Here is a 25,841-nt window from a genome sequence, read left to right on the forward strand (position 1 = left end):
CCAGGCATCATGGTGATAGCCAGTAGTCCCAGCTTCTTAGGAGGCTGAGGTAAAAGGATTGCTTGAGCCCAAGAGTTTGAGGTTGCTGTTAGCTATGACACCATGGCACCCTAGCCAGAGTGACAGTAAAATTGTCTCAAAAAAAAAAAAAAAAGACTGAAAATAAGAAAGAAAAATTCTGAGAGGAGAGGATTTAGCCACTGATCACACTGAGCAATACACCCATCTTCACACATCCTCAGACTGCATATTCACTGAGTAATTTAGGAATGAATCCATGGTTTGTGGGGAGCTAAAATACTTAGTGGCTTGATGGATTACATTATGGCTTTCTCCAGCAGCTTTCAAGGCAATTTCCAAATCACTGGCAAGAAAATTTTGCTGGACCTGCAGGCAGGACTATAAAGGCTCCTCCCCACAGTTAAAGAAGGGATTGTTCCAGGCCTGACTATTCCAGGCTTGGGTGCACCAGGTCTGACTGTTCCAGGAATGGTTACTCCAAGACTGGCTGCTCCAGGTTTGGTTGCTCCACACTGGAAGGTTTCCGGATGTGTTCATCAGGCACGTCTGGTGATAGGAAGAGTCAAAGCTTGGGTATTCCATGGGGGCTGAGGCCTGAGCCTGAGTCATACTGTTGGTGTTCTTTAGCCAGTTGTTTTTCTGCCATCTCTTAGATTTCATTCGCTGGTTCTGGAACCAGGTTTTAACCTGTTTATAGCTAAGATTGAGGATGTTGGAAAGTTCTTGCATCTGTTGGAGACTGAGGTATTTCTGTCTCTGAAATCTATCATTGAGTATACACAGCTGGGTTGTAGAGAACATGGTTCTGATTTTCTGTTTCTTGACCTGGATCTTACCTTCCTTCTTCACTACACTCTTCTCTACAGAAGTGTGCTGTTTTACTTTGGGACTAGTGGAAGAGTCAGGGCTGTCCTGAGCCAGCAGATCCATAGAAGTAGGAAGAGAATAGGCAGTCTCTGTGAAGGGTACCTCTGTAGAAGACATTTGCAAGGATGGATAATTTTCTTCAGGCCCACAAATCATAGGCATTGAAGAAGAATCACTTGAATCAGATGCTTCAGGGCAAGACAGCCTTTGGGGATACGCAGGACCCACACTCACATTATTAAGAAGGGGAAAAATTCAAGAGCTGAACCATTAAAAAAAAAAAAAGGCTAACGCTTAAAATACCTAAATAGAATCTACAGAAAAAGATCCAAAAGCCAGGAGGAAGAACGTCCTCTCCACAACAGCAGGAGGCAACCAGCTCAATCCAGCAAAATCTACTTACTGTATTCTTACAACATAGTTAAAAATAAATAGTAAGAACAATACAGTAAGTTTGCTTTAAAAAGTAACCATGGAAATTTGATGTGTACTCATGCATAAGAATCAGTCCATTGAGCCTTCTATAAAAACAGAATTTTCATCTAACTCACTGGAGTATTGTGAAGATTAATTTATTATAGATTATAAAGTTGGTGAAAAAGGGCATGAGAAAAAAGTCATTAAACTGCACTAGAAAACTATTAAAGCTCTTAAATGGACTTGATTAAAGAAATTTGTCAGTACTCAGCTTTACTGTGTGCCCTGGTGTACTCCCAGTGAAGTCAGCAGCCTAAATCATTCATCATTGCTTACCCACAAAAGTTCGGCAGTCTTCTAGGGGAGAAAAAATACCAGATTTTCCTCAGGTAATTATGTGTGGAAAAAAATATAGACCTCTTCAAGTGAGACAAAAATTCTTTAATGTTTTTCTTCTATTGGTGTTCAATTAAATTTTGTATATGCCTTTTCTTCCAAATATATTTTTTCAACATAAATATCATATCAAGAGTTCGAAACCAAAGATAGGCTAAGGACCACTTTCTGGTATTCCCTGCCTCCCCAGGTGAATGAATGATTTGGCTTTGATATTTTCAGGAATGCCAGGAGGCTGATGTCACTCTCTTGTGTCCCCATCTCTGTCAAAGAACAGGAATTCAACTTTGCTCAAAAAGGCCAAAAACTTCAATTATTTCTGAGGAAAGCTCAAGGACCTCAGTTTAACTCATCCTCACCTTGGCCAGCAACTGGGCAAAGTTTAGGAGGTGGACAGACTAATTCAGGAGACACAAAGAGGTTAAAACTTTTGCTCCTTCAAAGGAGCAAAAAGGAGCTCCTTTTCTGCTCTGGACCACTTCTTTCTCTACAGGACATAGGTGATAATGTTGGTCCTCATTGTCTTCCCACCAGGAAAGAAGTATCTTTTCAGTCTCATAATCTCGAACTATGACTGTCAAATTGTCTATTTCTGTTTTCAATTTGGTCAGTTTTTCTTCATGTATTTCAAGACACTCTTATTAGGACATGTATGTTTATAATTGTTATGTCTTCTTGATGGACTGATCCACTAATGATATCCTTCTTTGCTTCTAAGAATAATTTTTGTTCTAGTTTGTTTTTCTTTCTTTTCTTTTCTTTTTTTCTTTCTTTTTTTTTTTTTTGCAGTTTTTGGCCAAGGCTGGGTTTGAACTGTCACCTCCAGCATATGGGGCTGGTGCCCTACTCCTTTGAGCCACAGGCACTGCCCTTAGTTTGTTTTTCTGATATGACAGCCACTCTATCTCTCTTTCGAAAGTTGTTTTTATCTTTTCCCATCCTTTTACTTTCAAACTTTTCACATCTTTGAATCTAGTGTGTACCTCTTTAGACAGCTTATATTTTGGATCATGTTTTGTTTTTTTTTTTTATTCCATGTTGATGTGAACTAAAATAAAATCTTAAGGCTTCACCCCAGCATCTGACTGGCTGGGTCCCTCTCTTGGCTGAAGGGGTCCCTGAAACTGAGTTGCTGGCCATGAGAAAGGAGATCATATATGCCTCATCAGCTCCCCCTGCCTTCTCAGAGATGTGCTCTGTGACTCACTAAAAGCCCTATGGCTACACAAGACATAACTTCAAGTCCTCAATATACACAACAAACTACATGAGTCTGGGCTATGTCCAGTAGTTAGTTTCTGACTAGCAGACCCTTATCTGAATTCAAGTATTCCTTTTTGCTGACTCCTGGTCTATTAGACAAAGCCTAACTCTTACAGCCAGTTGTCGGCTAAGGAATCTTTAAACCCGCCTATAACCTGTAAGTCCCTGCTTTGAAATGTCCCACTTTTTCAGATCAAATCAACATATGCCTTCCACATAGTGATTTATGACTTTACCTGTAATTTATGTCTCCCTGAAATGTATAAAACCAAATTATAATCCCATCACAGTGCGTCCACATGCTCAAGGTTTATTGGGTGTGGCTCCAGGTCATGGTCCTTAAATTTGGCTTGGAATGAAAGTCTCTTTAAATTATTTCACAGAGTATGGCTTCTTTTCTGCTGACATTTCCAATTTCTGTCTTTTGACTGGAGTGTTTAGTCCATTTACATTTAATGTAATTACAGGTTGAGCATCCCAAATCCAAAAATCTAAAATCTGATATGCTCCAAAATATAAAACATGGTGCCAATATCATGTTCAAAGAGAATGCTCATTGGAACATTTTGAATTTCAGATTTTTATATTTGGGATGCTCATTTGGTAAATATGCATATATTCCAAATCTGAAAAAATAATCCCAAATCTGAAACACTTCTGGTTCCAAGAATTTTATTTTATTTTTTTATTTTTTTTAATTTTTATTTTTTTATTGTTAAATCATAGCTGTGTACATTAGTGCAATCAAGGGGTACAATGTGCTGGTTTCATATGCAATCTGAAATATTCTTTTTTTTTTTTTTTATTGTTGGGGATTCATTGAGGGTACAATAAGCCGGTTACACTGATTGCAAATGTTAGGTAAAGTCCCTCTTGCAATAATATCTTGCCCTCATAAAGTGTGACACACACTAAGGCCCCACCCTCCTCCCTCCATCCCTCTTTCTGCTTCCCCCCCCCATAAACTTAATTGTCATTAATTGTCCTCATATCAAGATTGAGTACATAGGATTCATGCTTCTCCATTTTTGTGATGCTTTACTAAGAATAATGTCTTCCACTTCCATCCAGGTTAATACGAAGGATGTAAAGTCTCCATTTTTTTTTAATAGCTGAATAGTATTCCATGGTATACATATACCACAGCTTGTTAATCCATTCCTGGGTTGGTGGGCATTTAGGCTGTTTCCACATTTTGGCAATGGTAAATTGAGCTGCCATAAACAGTCTAGTACAAGTGTCCTTATGATAAAAGGATTTTTTTCCTTCTGGGTAGATGCCCAGTAATGGGATTGCAGGATCGAATGGGAGGTCTAGGTTGAGTGCTTTGAGGTTTCTCCATACTTCCTTCCAGAAAGGTTGTACTAGTTTGCAGTCCCACCAGCAGTGTAAAAGTGTTCCCTTCTCTCCACATCCATGCCAGCATCTGCAGTTTTGAGATTTTGTGATGTGGGCCATTCTCATTGGGGTTAGATGATATCTCAGGGTTGTTTTGATTTGCATTTCTCTAATATATAGAGATGATGAACATTTTTTCATATGTTTGTTAGCCATTCATCTGTCATCTTTAGAGAAAGTTCTATTCATATCTCTTGCCCATTGATATAAGGGATTGTTGGCTTTTTTCATGTGGATTAATTTGAGTTCTCTATAGATCCTGGTTATCAAGCTTTTGTCTGATTGAAAATATGCAAATATCCTTTCCCATTGTGTAGGTTGTCTCTTTGCTTTGGTTATTGTCTCCTTAGCTGTACAGAAGCTTTTCAGTTTAATGAAGTCCCATTTGTTTATTTTTGATGTTGTTGCAATTGCCATGGCAGTCTTCTTCATGAAGTCTTCCCCCAGGCCAATATCTTCCAGTGTTTTTCCTATGCTTTCTTTGAGGATTTTTATTATTTCATGCCTTAAATTTAAGTCCTTTATCCATCTTGAATCAATTTTTGTGAGTGGGGAAAGGTGTGGGTCCAGTTTCAGTCTTTTACATGTAGACATCCAGTTCTCCCAACACCATTTATTGAATAGGGAGTCTTTCCCCCAAGGTAAGTTCTTGTTTGGTTTATCAAAGAATAGGTGGTTGTAAGATGTTAGTTTCATTTCTTGGTGTTCAATTCGATTCCAAGTGTCTATGTCTCTGTTTTTGTGCCAGTACCATGCTGTCTTGACCACTATGGCTTTGTAGTACAGACTAAAATCTGGTATGCTGATGCCCCCAGCTTTATTTTTGTTACAGAGAACTGCCTTAGCTATAAGGGGTTTTTTCCGGTTCCATACAAAACGCAGAATCATTTTTTCCAAATCTTGAAAGTACGATGTAGGTACTTTGATAGGAATGGCATTGAATAGGTAGATATCTTTGGGAAGTATAGACATTTTAACAATGTTGATTCTTCCCATCCATGAGCATGGTATGTTCTTCCATTTGTTAATATCCTCTGCTATTTCCTTTATGAGGATTTCGTTGTTTTCTTTATAGAGGTCCTTCACCTCCTTCGTTAGGTATATTCCTAGGTATTTCATTTTCTTTGAAACTATGGTGAAGGGAGTTGTGTCCTTAATTAGCTTCTCATCTTGACTGTTATTGGTGTATACAAAGGCTACTGACTTGTGGACATTGATTTTATATCCTGAAACATTACTGTATTTTTTGATGACTTCTAGGAGTCTTGTGGTTGAGTCTTTGAGGTTCTCTAAGTATAAGATCATGTCGTCAGCAAAGAGGGAGAGTTTGACTGCCTCTGCTCCCATTTGGATTCCCTTTATTTCCTTGTCTTGCCTAATTGTATTGGCTAGAACTTCCAGCACTACGTTGAATAGTAAAGGTGACAGAGGACAACCTTGTCTGGTTCCAGTTCTAAGAGGAAAAGCTTTCAGTTTTACTCCATTCAGTAAAATATTGGCTGTGGGTTTGTCATAGATAGCTTCAATCAGTTTTAGAAATGTGCCACCTATGCCTATACTCTTCAGTGTTCTAATTAGAAAAGGATGCTGGATTTTATCAAATGCTTTTTCTGCATCTATTGAGAGGATCATGTGATCTTTATTTTTGCCTCTGTTAATATGGTGGATAACGTTTATAGACTTGCGTATGTTAAACCAGCCTTGCATCCCTGGGATGAAGCCTACTTGATCATGATGAATGACTTTTTTGATGATAAGCTGTAATCTATTGGCTAGGATTTTGTTGAGAATTTTTGCGTCTATGTTCATGAGTGAGATTGGTCTGAAATTCTCCTTTTTGTTTGGGTCTTTTCCTGGTTTTGGTATCAGGGTGATGTTTGCTTCATAGAATGTGTTGGGGAAGATTCTTTCTTCCTCAATGTTTTGGAATAATTTCTGCAGTACAGGAATAAGCTCTTCCTTGAAGGTTTGATAGAATTCTGGAGTGAAGCCATCTGGACCAGGGCATTTTTTAGTTGGAAGCTTTTTTATTGTTTCTTTGATCTCAGTGCTTGAAATTGGTCTGATCAGGAGGTCTATTTCTTCCTGGCTAAGTCTAGGGAGAGGGTGTGATTCCAAATATTGATCCATTTCCTTCACATTGTCAAATTTCTGGGCATAGAGTTTCTGGTAGTATTCAGAGATGATCTCTTGTATCTCTGTGGGATCAGTTGTTATTTCCCCTTTATCATTTATGATTGAGGTTATTAGAGATTTTACTTTTCTATTTCTAGTTAGTCTGGCTAATGGTTTATCTATTTTGTATATTTTTTCAAAAAACCAACTCCTTCTTTCATTAATTTTCTGAATGATTCTTTTGTTTTCAATTTCATTGATCTCTGATTTGATTTTGGATATTTCTTTTCTTCTACTGAGTTTAGGCTTAGATTGTTCTTCTTTTTCCAATTCCATAAGATCTCTTGTGAGATTGTTGATGTGCTCTCTTTCTGTTTTTCGAATGTAGGCATCTAAAGCAATGAATTTTCTTCTCAAAACTGCTTTTGCAGTATCCCACAGGTTTTGGTAGCTTGTGTCTTCATTGTTGTTATGCTCAAGGAAGTTAATGATTTCCTGTTTTATTTCTTCCTTCACCCATCTGTTATTCAACAGAAGATTGTTTAATTTCCATGCCTTTGGGTGGGCTTGAGCATTTTTGTTAGAGTTGAGTTCCACCTTTAGTGCCTTATGGTCTGAAAAGATACAAGGTAAAATTTCAATTCTTTTGATTCTGTTGATATTTGTTTTGTGTCCCAGGATATGATCAATTTTGGAGAATGTTCCATGGGGTAATGAGAAGAATGTATATTCTTTATCTTTGGGGTGGAGTGTTCTATATGCATCTATCAAGCATAGTTGTTCTAGGGTCTCATTTAAATCTCTTACATCTTTGTTTAATTTCTGTTTAGAGGATCTGTCCAGCTCTGTAAGAGGTGTGTTAAAGTCCCCTGTTATGATGGTATTATCAGATATCATATTGCTCAGACTGAGTAAGGTCTGCTTCAAGAATCTGGGAGCATTTAAATTGGGTGCATAAATATTTAGAATGGAAATGTCTTCTTGTTGTAGTTTTCCCTTGACCAATATAAAGTGACCATCTTTGTCTTTTTTGACTTTAGTTGCTTTAAATCCACATGTATCTGAAAATAAGATTGCAACTCCTCTTTTCTTCTGAATTCCATTTGCCTGAAAAGTTGTCTTCCAACCCTTGACTCGGAGCTTTAATTTGTCTTTTGAGGCCAGGTGTGTTTCTTGCAGACAGCAAATGGATGGCTTGTGTTTTTTAATCCAGTCAGCCAATCTATGTCTCTTCAGTGGGGAATTCAAGCCATTAACATTTATGGAGATAATTGATAAGTGTGGTAGTATTCTATTCGTCTTATTTGGTGAGAGTCCATTGCTTAGTTTTATCTTTTGCATCAGTGTGGAGGTTAGGTTCTGTCCTTTGATTTCTGAGTTCTTACTTTGCTGCTGATCCATTGTGGTGGTCAGTGTGCAGAACAGGTTGAAGTATTTCTTGTAGAGCTGGTCATGTTGTGGCGAATTTCCTCAATGTTTGTATATCCGTAGATGATTTGATTTCTCCGTCAATTCTGAAGCTTAGCTTAGCAGGGTACAGAATTTGGGCTGAAAATTGTTCTGTTTAAGTAGGTTAAAGGTAGATGACCATTGTCGTCTTGCTTGGAAAGTTTCATTAGAGAAGTCTGTGGTCACTCTGATGGATTTGCCCCTGTAGGTCAACTGGCGCTTAGTCCTGGCAGCTTGCAGAATCTTTTCTTTTGTCTTGACTTTGGACAGGTTCATCACAATGTGTCTTGGAGAAGCTCGGTTAGAGTTGAGGTGACCTGGTGTCCGATATCCCTCTGAAAGCAGTGTGTCAGACTCTTTGGTGATGTTTGGGAAATTTTCTTTTATAATATTCTCTAGTATGGCTTCCATTCCTCTGGGGCATTCTTCTTCCCCTTCTGGAATTCCTATAACTCGTATGTTGGAACGCTTCATAAAGTCCCATAATTCTGACAGTGAACGTTCTGCTTTCTCTCTCTTCTTTTCTGCCTCTTTTACTGTCTGAGTTATCTCAAGAACTTTGTCTTCTCCCTCTGAAATTCTTTCTTCTGCATGGTCTAACCTGTTGCTGATACTTTCCATTGTATCTTTAAGTTCCCTAATTGACTGTTTCAGTTCCTTCAGGTCTGCTATATCCTTTTTATATTCTTCATATCGTTCATCTCTTATTTGGTTCTGTTTTTGGATTTCCTTTTGGTTATTTTCCACTTTATTAGCAATTTCCTTCATTGTTTCCATCATTTCTTTCATTGTTTTCAACATGTGTATTCTAAATTCCCTTTCTGTCATTCCTAACATTTCTATACTGGTGGAATCATCTGCAGTAGCTACCTCATGGTCCCTTGGTGGGGTTGTTCTAGACTGGTTCTTCATGTTGCCTGGAGTTTTCTGCTGATTCTTCCTCATGAGTGATTTCTTTTATCTGTTTCCTTGCCCTAATTTTCCTTTCACTTCCTCTTGCTCTTTAAGTTCTTGTGCCTGTGGACTAAGGGTTACAGGACCAGAAGGGTGAGAAGGTTGAAGAGCAAAAAAAGGGGATGAAAGAAAGGAGGACCGAGTGATAAGAAAAAAAGAAAGATAGAGAAAGGAGAGGGGGTGGGTATAAGGAATATTGACAAAAAGAAGAGAGGCACAGAAAGAGGGAGACAGGGCAATATAGGTGTACAGTAGGGTACTTTGACACAACCTTAAAAAGCCCCACCTTCTGGGGGTGCCCAGTTGCGTGGTTCCCTTGAGGTCAGCAGCTCTTTGCTAACCTGATCAGACACAGTACCCCACCTCCACCAAGTAGAGAGGAAAGACAAAAATGCTATAAATCAAACCAAAAGAAGCAAACAGAAAACTTTACGGGGATAAAATTGGGTGAAATACCAAATTATATCGGTAGAAACACTAGCAAAAATGAAGTTGAAGTTATTAAAAAAGGCAGCAATGGGAAATTATAATTAAACTAGGAAAATTGAGAAAGAAAAAGGGATCTGTGTGGAAAGATTGAAATTGAAAAAACAAAAGAACATCAGCAACGTCAAAATAAACAAACAGAAAAAACAACCAAACCAAAAAAAAAAAGAAGAAAAAAACACACAACCAAACACAAAGCAGTTTGTATATGTTATTGAATATTGTCTGGGCAACACGTGGTTTTCTGGGGTATGAGATGTTAGTCACAGTTCTGATACGACTGGAGGCTGCTGATTTCTCAAACCCCAGCAGGTAGACACCCTAAATCTCTCTTCAGCCTACTTAAAAGGCACTTTGAACTTGTAAACTTGCTGAGCAGAAGCTTTCCCAGCTTTCTCGCTGGAATCGCTGCTGAAGTGGCTATCCACTTACCCAGTGTGCCAAAACCGGTCTCACTCTGCCCCTGAGGGTTAGGGCTGCAAGGCGGCTCAAACCCCACCCTTAGGCTACTTGGTTGCTGGGTTACCAGCTCCCACCCGTTTCTAGCTCTGCGACCCTGAGGGCGGAGCTTTCTGGGGCAGATCACTGACAATGGATCCGTGTGACCCAGTGCCAAACACTATTAGCTCCGTCTGGCCCAGCGGCTCAGACTGGGGCCCTAGACAACGGCCAAAGTTCTCCGTACTCCCGCTCAGGCCTTCCCCAAGGCAGTTCAACTCAGTGCCAAGTCCAAGGACATGAAAACAGTTCACAGGTAAGGCCTTTCTGGTTTGCAGTCTCGCTGCTACTGAACTTACAGTTGTGGGCGGGTTTAGACGGATTGAACACACGCGACCACTTGCCGGTTTTCCACGGTTTTAGTCCTCCTCTTGGGGTCCAGAAGTCTCTCGCTGACTCCCTGTATCTTCATAGGAGTGATGATAGGCAGTTCCCACCAGCCAGAGATGCCTGGAGTCCTATCTCCCCAGACTCACGGTGCCCAGATGCAAGGAAGCTGTTACTCGGCTGCCATCTTGCTCCGCCTCCGCAATCTGAAATATTCTCATCAAACTGTTCAATGTAGCCTTCATGGCATTTTCTTAGTTGTTGTATGTAGACATTTGTATTCTGCATTTAGTAAGTTTTGCCTCTACCCATTCTAAGATGTACCATAGGTGTTGCCCCACCCTTTACCCTCCCTCCACTCTAACCTCCCCCCTCCCTTCCCCTTCCTTGGTCCTTTCCCCATAGTCTTGTGCTATAGTTGGGTTATAGCCTTCATGTGAAAGCTATAAATTAGCTTTATAGTAAGGCTGAGTACATTGGATACTTTTTCTTCCATTCCTGAGATACTTTGCTAAGATGAATATGTTCCACTTCCATCCATGTAAACATGAAAGTGGTAAAGTCTCCATCTTTCTTTAAGGCTGCATAATATTCCATGGTATACATGTACCACAATTTGCTAGTCCATTTGTGGGTCGATGGGCACTTGGGCTTCTTCCATGACTTAGCAATTATGAATTGGGCTGCAATAAACATTCTGGTACAGATGTCTTTGTTATGTTGTGATTTTTGGTCTTCTGGGTATAAACCTAGTAAAGGAATTATGGGATTGAATGGCAGGTCTATTTTTAGGTCTCTAAGTATTCTCCAAACATCCTTCCAGAAGGAATGTATTACTGTGCATTCCTGCCAGCAGTGTAGAAATGTGCTATTTTCTCCACATCCACGCCAACATCTCTGGTTTTGGGATTTTGTTATGTGGGCTACTCTTACTGGGGTTAGGTGATATCTCAAAGTAGTTTTGATTTGCATTTTTCTGATGATTAAGGATGAAGAGCTTTTTCTCATGTGTTTGTAGATCATGTGTCTGTCTTCTTTAGAGAAGTTTCTCTTCAAGTCCCTTGCCCACCCTGAGATGGGATCACGTTTTCTTTTCTTGCTAATATGTTTGAGTTCTCTGTAGATTCTGGTTATTAGACCTTTATTGGAGGTATAACCTGCAAATATTTTCTCCCATTCTGAGGGCTATCTGCTTGCTTTACTTACTATGTTCTTGGCTGTGCAGAAGCTTTTTAGTTTGATCAGTTCCCAGAAGTGTATTGTTGATACTGCTTCAATTGCCTGGGGAGTCCTCCTCATAAAATATTCACCCAGGCCGATTCCTTCAAGAGTTTTCCCTGCACTTTCTTCAAGCATTTTTATAGATTCATGTCTTAAGTTTAAATCTTTTATTCAGTGAGAGTCTATCTTAGTTAATGGTGAAAGGTGTGGGTCCAGTTTCAACTTCTACAGCTGCCAGCCAGTTTACCCAGCACCATTTGTTAAATAGGGAGTATTTTTCCCACTGAATGTTTTTAATTGGCTTGTCAAAGATCAAATAATGGTAAGTAGCTGGATTCATCTGTTGGTTCTCTATTCTGTTCCAGACATCTACTTCTCTGTTTTTGTGCCCGAACCATGCTGTTTTGATCACTATCGATTTATAGTACAGTCTCAGGTCTGGTAGCGTGATTTCTCCTGCTTTGTTTTTATTGCTGAGTAATGTTTTGGCTATTCAAGGCTTTTTCCGATTCCATATAAAACGAAGTATTATTTTTTCAACATCTTTAAAGTATGACAATGGAGCTTTAATAGGAATTGCACTAAAATTTTATATTGCTTTGGGTAGTATAGACATTTTAACAATGTTGATTCTTTCCAGCCATAAGCATGGTATGTTTTTCCATTTGTTAACATCTTCAGCTATTTCTTTTCTTAAAGTTTCATAGTTCTCTTTGTAGAGATCTTTCACATCCTTTTTTAGGTATACTCCCAAATATTTCTTCTTCTTTGGCGCTACTGTGAAAGGAATAGAGTCCTTGACTGTTTTTTGGCTTGGTTATTGTTGGTATATATAAAGGCTACAGATTTATGAGTGTTGATATTGTGGCCTGAGACATTGCTGTATTCCTTGATCACTTCTAATAGTTTTGTAGTAGAATCCCTAGTGTTTCCCAGATAGCGATCATATCATCTGCGAAGAGTGAAAGTTTGATCTCTTCTGACCCTATGTGAATACTCTTGATTGCCTTTTCTTCCCTAATTGCCATGGCTAAAACTTCCCTTACAATGTTAAAGAGCAATGGAGACAATGGGCAACCTTGCCTGGTTCCTGATCTAAGTGGAAATGATTTCAATTTAACTCCATTCAATACGATATTGGCTGCGGGTTTGCTGTAGATGGTCTCTATTACTTTAAGAAATGTCTCTTCTATACCAATTTTCTTAAGTGTTCTGATCATGAAGGGATGCTGGATATTATCAAAAGATTTTTCTGTATCAATTGAAAGAATCATATGGTCCTTATTTTTTAGTTTGTTTATTTGCTTAATTACATTTATAGATTTACGTATATTGAACCAGCCTTGAGACCCTGGATAAATCCCGCTTGGTCGTGTTGTATAATTTTTTTGATGTGTTGTTGGATTCTGTTTGTTAGGATCTTATTGAGTATGTAGCATCAATATTCATTAGTGATATCAGTCTATAATTTTCTTTTCTTGTTGGGTCTTTCCCTGGTTTGGGGATCAAGGTGATGTTTGCTTCATAGAATGGGTTGGGTAATATTCCTTCCTTTTCTATATTTTGGAAGAGGTTTCATAATATATGTGCTAGTTCTTGTTTAAAGTTTTGGTAGAATTCTGACGTAAAGCCATCTTGTTCTGGCTTTTCTTTTTAGGGAGATTTTGTATAGTTCATGGTATTTCAGAACTTGATATATGCCTGGTCAACATTTCCACTTCATTCTGGCTAAGTCTTGGTAGGTGGAGCACTTCCAGGTATTGGTCGATTTCTTTCAGATTTTCATGTTTCTGAGAGAAGAGTTTCTTGTAGTATTCGTTAAGGATTTTTTGAATTTCTGAGGGGTCTGTTCTTATTTCATCATTACCATTTCTGATTGATGAAATTAGATATTTTACTCTTTTTTTTCCTGGTTAGGTTGGCCAAAGGTTTATCTATTTTATTGATCTTTTCAAAAGACCAACTTTTGGATTTATTGATCTGTTGTATAATTCTTTTGTTTTCAATTTCATTTAGTTCTGCTCTGATTTGGGTTATTTCTTTTCTTCTGCTGGGTTTGGGGTTGGAGTGTTCCTCCTTCTCCATTTGCTTGTGATGTCCCATTAAGTTATTAACTTCCTCCCTTTCTGTTTTCTTGAGGCAGGCTTGCAGTGCTATAAATTTCCCTCTTAGGATTGCCTTTGCAGTATCCCAGAGGTTCTGATAATTCGTGTCTTGATTGTTGTTTTGTTCCAAAAATTTGGTGATTTCCTTCTTAATCTCGTCTATAACCCATCTATCTTTCAGCATAAGGTTGTTTAGCTTCCATGTTTTTGTATGAGTATGCAGGTTCCTGTTGTTATTGAGTTCAACTTTTATTCCACAGTGGTCTGAGAAGATGCAAGGAATAATTTCTATTTTTCTAAATTTGCTGAGGTTAGATTTGTGGCCTAGTATGTGGTCAATTTTGGAGTATGTTCTGTGGGCTGATGAGAAGAATGTGTATTCAGTTTTGTTGGGATGAAATGTTCTGTAGATGTCTGTTAAGTCCAGATGTTGTGTGGTTGAGTTTAAATCTAAAATTTCTTTGCTTAGCTTCTTTTTGGAGGATCTATCCAGCACTGCTAAAGGGGTGTTAAAATCTCCAACTACTATGCAACTGGAGGAAATCAAGTTGCTCATGTCTGTTAGAGTTTCTCTTATAAATTGAGGTGCGTTGTGGTTGGGTGCATAAATATTAATAATTGAGATTTCATCATATTGAGTATAACCTTTCACAAGTATGAAGTTTCCATCCTTATCCTTCCTTATTTCAGTTGGTTTAAAGCCTATCGTGTCTGCGAATACTATCACAACACCTACTTTTTTCTGCTTTCCATTTGCCTGTAGTATAGATGACCAGCCCTTCACCTTGAGTCTGTATTTGTCTTTTAATGTAAGATGCGATTCTTGTATGGAGCAGATATCTGGCTTGAGTTTTAGTATCCAGTCAGCCAACCTGTGCCTCTTTAGAGGACAATTAAAACCATTCACATTAATTGAGAATATTGATAAGCCTTTCAAGAGTCCGGTGGACATTTTTAATCCTTTTGCGACTGTGGAATTTGGAATTTGGTCAGAATTTTCTGGGTGGGTTTATTTTTGTGGTGGAAGATTACACTGGTCTTTATGGAGGATAGGTCTGAGAATATCCTGGAGAACTGGTTTAGTTATGGCAAATTTCCTCCACATGTGAATGTCATTGAAGTATTTAATTTCTCTGTGATAAATGAAACTCAGTTTAGCTGGGTACAGGATCCTGGGTTGAAAGTTATTTTGTTTTAGGAGATTAAAAGTTGATGACCATCCTCTTCTAGCTTGAAAGGTTTCAGCAGAGAGATCTGCAGTTATTCTAACATTTTTGCCCTTGTAGGTGATGGTTTTCTTTCATCTGGCAGCTTTCAGAATTTTCTCCTTCATATTAACTTTAGTGAAATTGATTATGATGTGTCTGGAGGATGTCTTATTTGGGTTGAGTTATGCTGGAGTTCTGAAACTGTGCTATCTGAATTTCAGAATCTCTTGGCATGTCTGGAAAGTTCTCCTCATCATCTCATGGAGAAGAGACTCTGTGCCTTGTGAAGCCACTTCATCGCCTTCAGAGATTCCTGTAAGATGAATATTGGTTTTCTTCGAATTGTCCCAGAGCTCTCTGAGAGAGCGATCTGTTTTTGCTCTCCATTTCTTTCTCTTTGAGAGTTTGGGAGCATTTGAAAGCTTTGTCTTCAATGTCAGAAATTCTTTCTTCAGCTTGCTCCATTCTGTTGCTGAGGGGTTCTACTGTGTTTCTCAGATCTTTGAGGGCTGCAACTTCTTGTCTCAATGTGTCAATATCTTTGGTCATTTGGTCTTTGAATTTGTTGAATTCTTGAGATATATTTTGGGTTACTGCTTGGAATTCTAATTCAATTTTATTTGCTATCCAGATTCTGAATTTGATTTCTGACATCTCAGCTATTTATTTGTGCATGGGATCTTGTGCTGTGTTTGCCCCATTGATCCTTGTTGGAGATGATCTACTCTGATTATTCATATTGCCAGAGTTTTTCTGTTGATTTTGCCTCATGATTGTTTTTCACTGTTGCCTCTGGCCGTCCTCAGAGTTGGGGAGGTGTCTCTCCAAGATTAGACTCCAGCGGGATCACTCTATTGTTGCTGGATCTTTGTAGGGAGTGACCCTGTGTAGTTCTTCAGTGGCTGCCTCAGCTTGGGAGTTCTGGTTGTGGAAGCAGCTCCAGAGTGTGACACACCCGGATCCAGCAACAGGGTGGGAGGTTGTGTGCACGTTTCCAGGAGTGCCTGATGCCCAGTGAGTTTTGCACAGACAGCCAAAGGCTCCACAGTCTCTGGCCAGGAGAAGGGCTCTGCACAGAGCCAGGGAGGGCTCCAAAGGGCTACCCTTGTCCCTGGCCAGACAAGTGGGCTAGTATTGAGGAAGGGAGGTTACAGGAGGAAGGGAGGTTACAGAAGGAATGGAGGTTACAGGATGGAGGGAGGATGTGGGAGGACGTGGGGTTGTGTGGTTCCCGCAGTTCCTGGTCAGGGCATGCGGAGGCCCAGAAGGCTCAGCTCTTAGGGAGGTCTGGGCAATGCCAAGCCCAGGAGTTTGAGGTTGCTATGAGCTGTGACACCATGGCACTCTACCCAGGGCTCCAGTGTGCCAAAAACGGTCTCACTCTGCCCCTAAGGATTAAGGCTGTATGGCAGCTCAGTCCCTGCCTTTAAGATGCTCAGTCACTAGGTTACTAGCTCCTGCCCAATCCTTGCTCTGCGACCCTGAGGGCAGAGCTTGCCAGGGCAGTTCTCTGACAATGGCTCCTTGAGGCCCACAGCCGAATACTATTAGCCCTGTCTGGCCCACGGGCTCAGTCTGGGGCCCTAGACAATGCCCAAAGTTCTCCGCACTCCTGCTCAAGCTCTCTCCAAGGCAGTTCAACTGAGTGCCAAGTCCAGAGACACCAAAACAGTTCACAGGTAAGGCCTTTCCTGTTTGTAGCCTCACTGCTGCTTGTACTTACAGTTGCAAGCGGGATTAGATCAATTGAACACAGGCAACCACTTGCCAGTTTTCCAGTTTTTGTCCTCCTCTTGTGGTCCAGAAGTTCCTTGCTGACTCCCTGTATCCTCAAAGGGATGATTATAGGCAGATCCCACCATCCAGAGAAGCCTGGAGTCTTATATCCCCAGACTCAACATGCCCAGTTGCAGGGAAGCTGTTACTTGGCTGCCGTCTTGCTCCACCCCCCTCCCCACCCCCGGGGTTCCTAGCATTTTAAGTAAGGAAAGATTAATCTGTACCAATAAGGAAAAATTTATATCTGCCATCTTGCTGTTTATTTTGGTTTGTCTTATGCCCTTTTTGTTCTAGTTCTCCATTACTGCCTTATTTTGAGTTAGAAATTTTTTAATATATCATTCTAATTCCTGTGTTGTTTCCTTAACTATACTTAAAAAAAAATTTTAGTTGCTTCCCTGGGGATTACAATTACCATTTTAACTCAAAGCACTATGATTCATATTAAAATCAGCTTCATTTTATTAACATACAATAACTTTGCTCCAATATAGCTTTGTTTCTCTCTCCTTTTTACTATTATTGTAATACAAATTTACATCTTTATACATTATAAGCTCATCAACATGGTTTTATAATTATTGCTCTATGAAATTATCTTTTAAATTAGGTCAAATAAAATATATCTATATTGTCATATTTGCCTTGTAGTTACTATTATTTCTTTATATGGGTTCAAATTATTGTCTAGTGTTTTTCTTTCATCTTGAAGGACTCCCTTTAGTATTTTTTTTACTAAATCATAGCTGTGTACATTAATGTGATTTCTTTAGTATTTTTTATAGGACCTGTCTGCTAATGATGAATTTTTTCATTTTCATTTATTTTGAAATGCCTTAATTTATTCATTTTTTGAAAGACAGTTTTGTCAGATACAGAATTCTTGGTTGATAGTCTTTTTCTCTTTGCATGTTGAATGTGTTGTCATACTATTTTCTGGCTCTTATGTTTTCTGATGAGAATTCAGCTGTTAGTCTTATCTGGGATCTCTTGAATGTGATGAGTTGCTTTTCTCTTGCTGCTGTCAAGATTCTTTGTCTTGTCTTTCAACAGTTTGACTATGATGTGTCTGGGGTGAATCTCTGAGTTGTCCTACTTTCACTGAGCTTCTTAGAAGTATAGATTGATTTCTTTCATCAAATTTGAGAATCTTTTGCCCATTATTTTTTCAAATATTCTTTCTATTCTCTCTCATTATGTGTACATTAGTATGTTTGATAATGTCTCATAGGCTTTATTCATTTTTCTTCATTTTTTTCTTTCTGTTCCTTAAACTGAATGATCTCAAGTAGCATTTTTTCAAGTTTGCTGGTTCTTCCAGCAGTCCATATCTTCTGTTGAGCCCCTCAAATGAGTTTTTCATTTCACCTTTTGTAATTTTCAATTCATGAATTTCCATTTGTGGTACCTGGTGCTGAGAGAAGACTCTTCATGACATCTTTGCCCTGGGACTCTACCGGTGGCAACTGTCACTCAATGGGACAGAGAAGATTCTGTGACTTCTTATTTAACTTTGTGTCTTTTTATTATTATATTTTTGTTGGAATAATAAAAGAAAGAATTTATTATTCTAACAAAAAATAATAAAAAAGAATTTCCATTTGATTCTTTAAGAAATTTTTCCCTTTCTACATGTTCTATTTGGGAAGACATTACTTTCATGAATTCCTTTAATTCTTAGATGTAGTGTCCTTTAGTTTTTTGAATATTCTTATTTATGATAGCTCATTTAAGAGCTTTTTTTCTTCTGTTAAGTCAAATATTTGGGCTTCTTCAAGGATAGTTTATATTTACTGCTTATTGTTTTTGTATATGGCTGTACTTCCCTGTTTCTTTGCATGTCTTATAATTTTTTGTTGAAAAGTGGGCAGTTTAAATAATATCATCTGGCAACTCTTAGTGGGAGAAATCTGTTGAAATCTGATTCCTCCCACTTACCACGGTTTGTTTTTTCTTTGTTATTTTTGCTGTTTGTTTAGTGATCTACCTGAACTAAGCCTGTAAAACTTGTGTTCTTTTTTATTTACTGTCATTGAAATCTCTGCTTGATTAACTTAGTAGTCAGTCAAAGATTGGACAGAGAGTTCTTTAAATGCTTTGAACCAATATGTCTCCCAGTCTTTGTCAGGTGGCTCTGTGTATGTATTGGGGTATACTATCAATGGCACTGGCAGGCAGTTTGCAATCCTCCCTTCCCTCTCCTTAGGGAAGAGCCTGAATTTCAGCAAGAAGAAAGAAATTAGGGCCTTCTCCAGTTGTTTCTAGGAATGCACGTAGCCCTGCTCATGTGTGTGGGCTTATAGATTCACAGGATTATGGTGGAGATTTTCAATGTACCTTTATAGGTATCTCATTCCCAAGTTGTTCCTTTTAAGTTTTATGGTCATACTCTTGTTAGTCTCAACTGGTAATGCTACTTCAGACAGCTGAAATGTTAAACAGTTCCTTCTAATTGTTTTTGACAAATGTCTTGGGAATAGGGCCCTTTGTACTTAGCTCTAAATTGGCTCAAATAAATACAAATCTCTTGAAAGGGCATAGTGTTGTGTGCCTAGAGTTCCAGCTACTGGGAAGGCTGAAGTGGAAAAAGTCTTTTGAGCCCAGGAGTTTGGATCCAGCCTGGGCAATGTAGTAAGACCTTGTCATTTTGTTTTGTTTTTAAAGACAAGTCTTGAGAATGGAACTTCTTAATAAGCTTCTCAAATATTTAAATAGTGACAATTCTGCTCATTTCAGTGGCTGGTCAGCTGCTATCATAGTTATAAGGCTATTGGTTTTCAAGGATGGAGGTAAAGGGATAAAATTAGGACAAGTGAATATGTCATAAAGCTTATTGTTCTTACTGATATTCAGTTGTATTTCTTTAATAAATGTTCCTTGGATTTTTGCAGTCTTTTAATTTCCAGAGTTCTGAAACATCAATATTAGTAAATGTTACCAATGTTCTAGTTACTTTTATGGAGAAGCTAAATTTTGGAGGTCTTTTCTCTGCCTTCAGAAGTATGCCCTCTCTTCTCATTGTCTTTAGAAAGCCATGTGGAAGGAAGAGAAATGAGACCTAAAACCAGAAATTTAGTTCTTAACCTATTCTAGAGGGACTGAAGAAGTTTTTGCAGCCTAGTTCTCTAAGATAGGAAACAAGATAGGGACTTGAGTTTAAAAATGGTGTAGAGTTTTCAGCTGTCCACTAAAGAAACCCTTACGAATCTATTGAGGTAGTAGGTGGCATTCTGGAGTTTGTGTCCTGGGCTTCCTGATCACAACTAGTAAGTTGGATGCCTTTGACCTATACCAAGGATTTGTTCAGTATTAGAACATTCTGTCTTCCAAATTCCTTTCACATGTGAGTGTAAAGTTTGTCTCATTTTTCTAAGAACATATCCACTGATTTGTCCATTCACCCTTCCTCCCTCCATCCTTTCTTATTGTTAACTATACTGTCCCTTTCTGTGTCTTAGATCATCAACTCTAGCCCTAATTGTACTTCCCAGTTCTAAAGGCCCCCATATGGCTCCCAGTGTTACAGTGCTAGAAAATAATCTGGGTATAGTAGGTGCGTGGAGAAATGGCACACAACCACACCCCTACGACTGGAGAACAAGGATAGATAACGGCATCATCAAAGTCAGTTTATTTTATTTTTTTTAAAGTCAGTTTATTAATTAATATAAGATAAATAATAATCTTAGTAGTTGCAACATTTTTATGATAACTTCCTACTGTGGGTGGTAGTTTACATGGAACTTAGAAAAGTTCAGAGGCAAAGAGTTTGTCCATATCTATCTAGGATCATTTAATGGAGAGAGAAAAAGTCTCTAAATTCAAAAGTGTTGGCAATTATAGTTACTTCAACAGTAAAATCTGTGGTAGCACCAAGCTCATTTTCCACAGTCTTCCTAGACTTAATCTCACAATTACTCTTTCAGATAACTTGTGAGGGAGGAAATGTCCAGCATAGTGGATGAGAGTGTTTCTGTCTCCAGAAATGCCTGTTCACCCTTCTCCCAGCTGACCTTTGCACCCACCTAGCTCTGGTGGCCCTGCTGTGTTACTTACTCCTCCTAGAGGCTAGTCTTTGACAGCATCCCTACGGAGTACCTGCTGAACTAACTGGCCGACTTTTCTTTGCTCTCAATTGCAATGTCAGAGAAATTTAAGATCACAACCACAGATGTAAAGAAAAATGGTACTATGACAAAGAAGAGCAGCTCTTTTAGAAATGCACAAATAAAAACAACAGTAGTAACCTTGTTTGCAAATGTCCAGGTCAATTTGAAAGGGCTGTTGGTGTGGCTACCATCCATCACATGAACCTCTCTGAGAGGAGGCCTCTTATTTTACCTGCAGTGCTTCATGTTTTCTCACTTAAAGATGCATCCCCTTGCTCTGCCAAATGTAAGCCACACTCATTTATATTAGTGAGGGTTCTCAGTGCCCTGAGCTTCTTGCTGGTGTCTCTCAAGACTGCTCCTCAGATCAGCCAGGCTGTGACGTACTTTCAAGCAAAAGGAGCATCTCTGCAGAGACAGATGTTGGCCTCTCTTTATGATACACTCTTCACATCTGCATTTGTGCTGTGAGGGAATTGCACAGAATGACAATTGATGACACCAGTGAAGGATGTTAAGATGGGAGTGAAGAATGAGTGAAAATAATAGAATCATTAATTAATGGCTCCAGAAGGAGAAATGGGCTCTCTCAGCTCACATACACTTTTGAACTCAAGTAGGGTTAATTTCTTTCTATGCCAATCCCGCAGCAACTTTCATCTCAGGAGATGGCAATGAACAAGTCCTAATTAGCCAACCTGACCTAATCTCATCATCAGCTACATGTAGGATATCACGCAGTTTGTTTTTGGTTCTTTTGGAATGTATTAACACACACACACACACACACACACACACACACACGTACATCCTGAACATGGGAAAGCAGATGGTCATCTTTTCACAGAAGCAGGTGGGGAGAAGTGCATGTGTTGCATGGTAAAGCATCTCAACCAAGCCTTGCTTAGGGCAGCCCTGAATGGGGCTGGCTGCCAAGAGACAGCCTCTGAGATGGAGGTTCTGTATAGGTTACTTGCTCTGGAAAATGGCACCTGTAAAGGATGGAGGGAACAGAAACGGAAACTAAACTGTGATGCAATTGTAAAAAATGCCTCTATCTCTCTCTTGGGTATTTTGCAATGGGACAGCCCACTTAGTTGTCCTAGAATAAGACTAGGGGCTAGGACTTTGTACACCGGGGGCCAGATGTTGGATATTGGATGAGGCTGGCCCTGAGGAAGAGGTATTATCTGGGTACCATGGAATTCCTTCAGCCAAAGGCAGTTCTCAGACAGTTCTCAGATGGGCATTCTTAGCAGCCAGGCCCTTGATGCTCTTGGCACCCCACAGCCTCTGCTATAGGTGCAAGACTGGAATGAAAGCAGGCTCTGACCTTAACCATCTGCCAGCCTCTGTCCAGAGCAGTTGTCTGACAACATAAGCAAGCACATAGAGAGATTCTAATGGCTACTTTTTCTACAGAGGTGGGAAATGCAGGAACTATTCTGATGCTCCTGAGAGTCAGGGCCTAGGGGGTTATACATGCCTTCTGAATGCACACCCTACACACGTGGCTGAAATGAACATACCGAGTGTCACAAAGCAACTGGCCCATGACTGACAGTGCCTGATCTGGGACCGCACCCTTTGCCAATGTATCTTTCCTATGGTGTGGTTTACTTTAAATCCATCTGAAGCCGCCAGTAGAGAGCAGCCACCTGCTCGGTGCCCATGGCTCAGTGAATAGGGCACTGGCCACATACACCAGGGCTGGCAGTTTTGAGCCCAGCCTGAGCCTGGTAAACAATGACAACTGCAACCAAAAACAAATAGCCGGGCATTGTGGCGGGCACCTGTAGTCCCAGCTACTCAGAAGTCTGAGGCAAGAGAATCACTTAAACCCAAGAGTTTGAAGTTGCTGTGAGCTATGATGCCATGGCACTCTACAAAGGGGCAACATAGTAAGACTCTGTCTCAAAAAAAAAAAAAAAAAAAAAAAAAACAAGTTCTGAGTAGCTGGGACTACAGGTGCCTGCCACAATGCCCGGCTATTTGTTTTTGGTTGCAGTTGTCATTGTTGTTTAGCAGGCCTGGGCCAGGCTTGAGTCCACCAGCCTCGGTATATGTGGCTGGTTCCCTACTCACTGAGCCACAGGCACCATCCAGCCTGAGTGGTTTTCTAGATACACATGCGGCCTAGAAAGTCCAAGTTAATTGAGAAACAAAGCAGTTGAAGTTCATTCCCAATCTCCTTCCTGCTAGGAGCAGAATGAGTAGTTTTATGATGTTCCTGCTGGTTTTGAATGACACAGATCCCTGCTGTCCTTGTGGGGCAAGACAAAACTGCCCTTGGTGGACTCCTGTGGTTTGGAGGTTGAAGCAGGAAACATAGGAGTGGGAAGAAGTAGCGCTGAAATTCTGGTGGAGTTTCTGGTTTAACACACAATAACTTAGGAACCCACAGTGACTACAGAGTTAGAAACTTCACAAAGTCTTTGTGTCACCTTCAATCTTGCTCTTTGTTTACACAGCAAATCATGTTGATGTGTCTGTCCCTACATTTCCTTCTCTCCTACCTCTGGTCACCTGGGGTTTCTTTCTAAGTGCCACTGCCTAGAGCTTCCCACAGGGCTCCGTGCACCCACAGGGCTCTGTGAATGGTGACCACCTGATAAACGTAGGTGGGTGAAGGCACCTTCACCCAGAAGGTGGTCCCAGAGGCTCTCCAGGTTGGCCTCAGAAGAGAAGACAGGAGCTCATAAATCTTCCCTATTTATAGTCTGTCTGTGGCTAACCTGTATGTGCTCTCAGATTGAACTGATGTTTGCATAACTTTTCCTCCAACAAACAAAATAAGATAGCTCTTACTGTGCAAATGACTTACATGCCACTGTAATGATTTATAATCAGCCTTCATATGTGTCCTCACTGTGGCATGGCCACAGTTGGGGGATGGAAAAGGGTGGGTGGGAAGGCAAATTTAACATGCTGGGAGGCTTCAAATGTACACAGGCTGCCTTCCTATCTTCAGCAAGTTCTTGAGGGCAAGAGCAGCCAGGTCTTCTGAGAGGTTTAGGCCTTAATCCTTTGTCTACATTGGGCTATCTCTGGCTTTTCCCATTGCTGGGGATGGACAGAGTGCAATCAGATGGTCCTAGTACACACCTGCTTCGTTGGTAAATGAGTTCTCAGTGAACATGGCAAGGCTGGGGAAGGCTGAGCTTTCTCAATCAATTGAAGGTCTAGAGCAGGGGTCCTCAAACTGTGGCCTACAGGCCACATGAGGCGGTGTGATTGTATTTGTTCCTGTTTTGTTTTTTTACTTCAAAATAAGATATGTACAGTGTGCATAGGAATTTGTTCATAGTTGTTTTTTTTTTAAACTATAGTCTGACCCTCCAGCAGTCTGAGGAACAGTGAATTGGCCCCCTGTTTAAAAAGTTTGAGGATGCCTGGTAGAGGAAATGAAGTGTGGTGAAATCACCCACCCTTCTTCTTTTCCAGGATTTTTCATGAAGGAGAAAAAATACATATGCATGTGCACATCATCTATTAAAACATACATATACGCATACAGACATATACACATGTGTGATATAACATATGCATGTGAACATCATCTGTTAATACTTGCACATACACACGTGCTATATAACATATGCATGTGCATGTCATCTGTTAATACATATACACATATGAACATATACACACATGCAATATAACATGTACATGTGCACATCATCTATTAATACTTACACATATGCATATGGAAATATACACGTGTGCTATATAATATATGCATGTGCACGTCATCTGTTAACATATACATATACATGTACGGACATATACACACGTGCTATATAACATATGTATGTGCACGTCATCTATTAATACATATATATGCATACAGACATATACACACATGCGATATAATATATGCATGTGCACATCATATGTTAATACTTACATATATGCATATGGACATATACACACACATGCAATATAACATATACATTTTCATGTCATCTATTAATACTTACATATACACATATGGACATAGACACGTGCTATATAACATGCATGTGCATGTCATCTATTAATACTTACATATACACATACAGACATATACATGTGTGCTATATAACATATGCATGTGCACATCATCTATTAATACTTACATATATACTTACAGACATATACACACACATGAGTCCTTGGGTAAGGAGCCAAATCAAAAGACTGGAGATCAGGGCCCACAGTTGGCAACCTCTGCAACCCTGGAGTCTCAATCCTTCTTTTCCATTAACTTGTGGTGCTGCCGTGAGCAGTCAATTAACCTTTCTCCTTCTGCTCCCTTACCATTTAAGTGGGAAAGAACAGCACAGACCCAGCTCAGAGGGGTGCAGGAGAATAACGTGCATCTTCACTGGACTCATCACCATTAGAGTTCTGTGTAAAGGCTAGATGTTGTTATTTTTGCTAAAAGCTGGATGATTCTCTCTGCATGACCACCTTCCAGGGCCTCTCTGGATTCTGCCAAATGTGGGGGCAAGGTTGCCTCTGAAATATGTAAAATGGAAATGTCCTGGGCTGCAGCACTCTAAAGCTGGGTAAATGTCCTCTGCAAATAGCACTGGTTTGGTATGGCCTGGAGACACTTCAGCAGTGTGCATCAACTGACAAAATGTGAAAGAACAGGAATGGCATTTGGGTGTGAAATTGAACTTTCAAGGTGATGGTGGGGTGGTTGACAGGGAAAGAGCTAACATTTTGTGAGTGCCAAGTACTGTGGAAAATTCTTATCCAGTGTGAATGGCATTTTGATCTGTTAAAAAGTCAGTTGAAGTGGGGAATCACACACAGTGATATAATCATACCTTAAACATTTTACTTGAACTTAAAACATGGATCTGTACAGTTCTTTGCTGATCTATTGATTCAAAACCAAGACCTTTCTTTGATGATGGATCTCTGACAGGTATTTCAAATCATTATTCTTGCATAAACCACATCTGTAATCCATTATCTAAGATTTCCAGTTTAGGATTCTTTAAAGTATAGCAAGAATGTAAAGGTATGTGTGAGCAATGGGAATGGAAAGACTTTCTAGATTTTTACTATGTCCTCCCTTTTTTACAAGAATAGTTTACACTAAATGTTAGCTCTTCCCTGTCAACCACCCCACCACCATCAAAAGTTCGATTTCGCACCCAAATGCCATTCCTGTCACATTTTGTCAGTAGATGCACACTGCTGAAGTGTCTCCAGGCCATACCAAGCCAGTGCTA

General features: G+C 39.7%; 1 pseudogene; it reads right to left on the reverse strand.

Moving 5' to 3' along the window:
- Nucleotides 1-228: 228 nt before the first annotated feature.
- LOC128597392 (homeobox protein NANOG-like) lies at nucleotides 229-1,116 on the reverse strand (annotated as a pseudogene).
- Nucleotides 1,117-25,841: the final 24,725 nt, after the last annotated feature.

This window comes from Nycticebus coucang, chromosome 10 (assembly GCF_027406575.1).
Source record: "Nycticebus coucang isolate mNycCou1 chromosome 10, mNycCou1.pri, whole genome shotgun sequence".
In the NCBI taxonomy this organism is placed as follows: domain Eukaryota; kingdom Metazoa; phylum Chordata; class Mammalia; order Primates; family Lorisidae; genus Nycticebus; species Nycticebus coucang.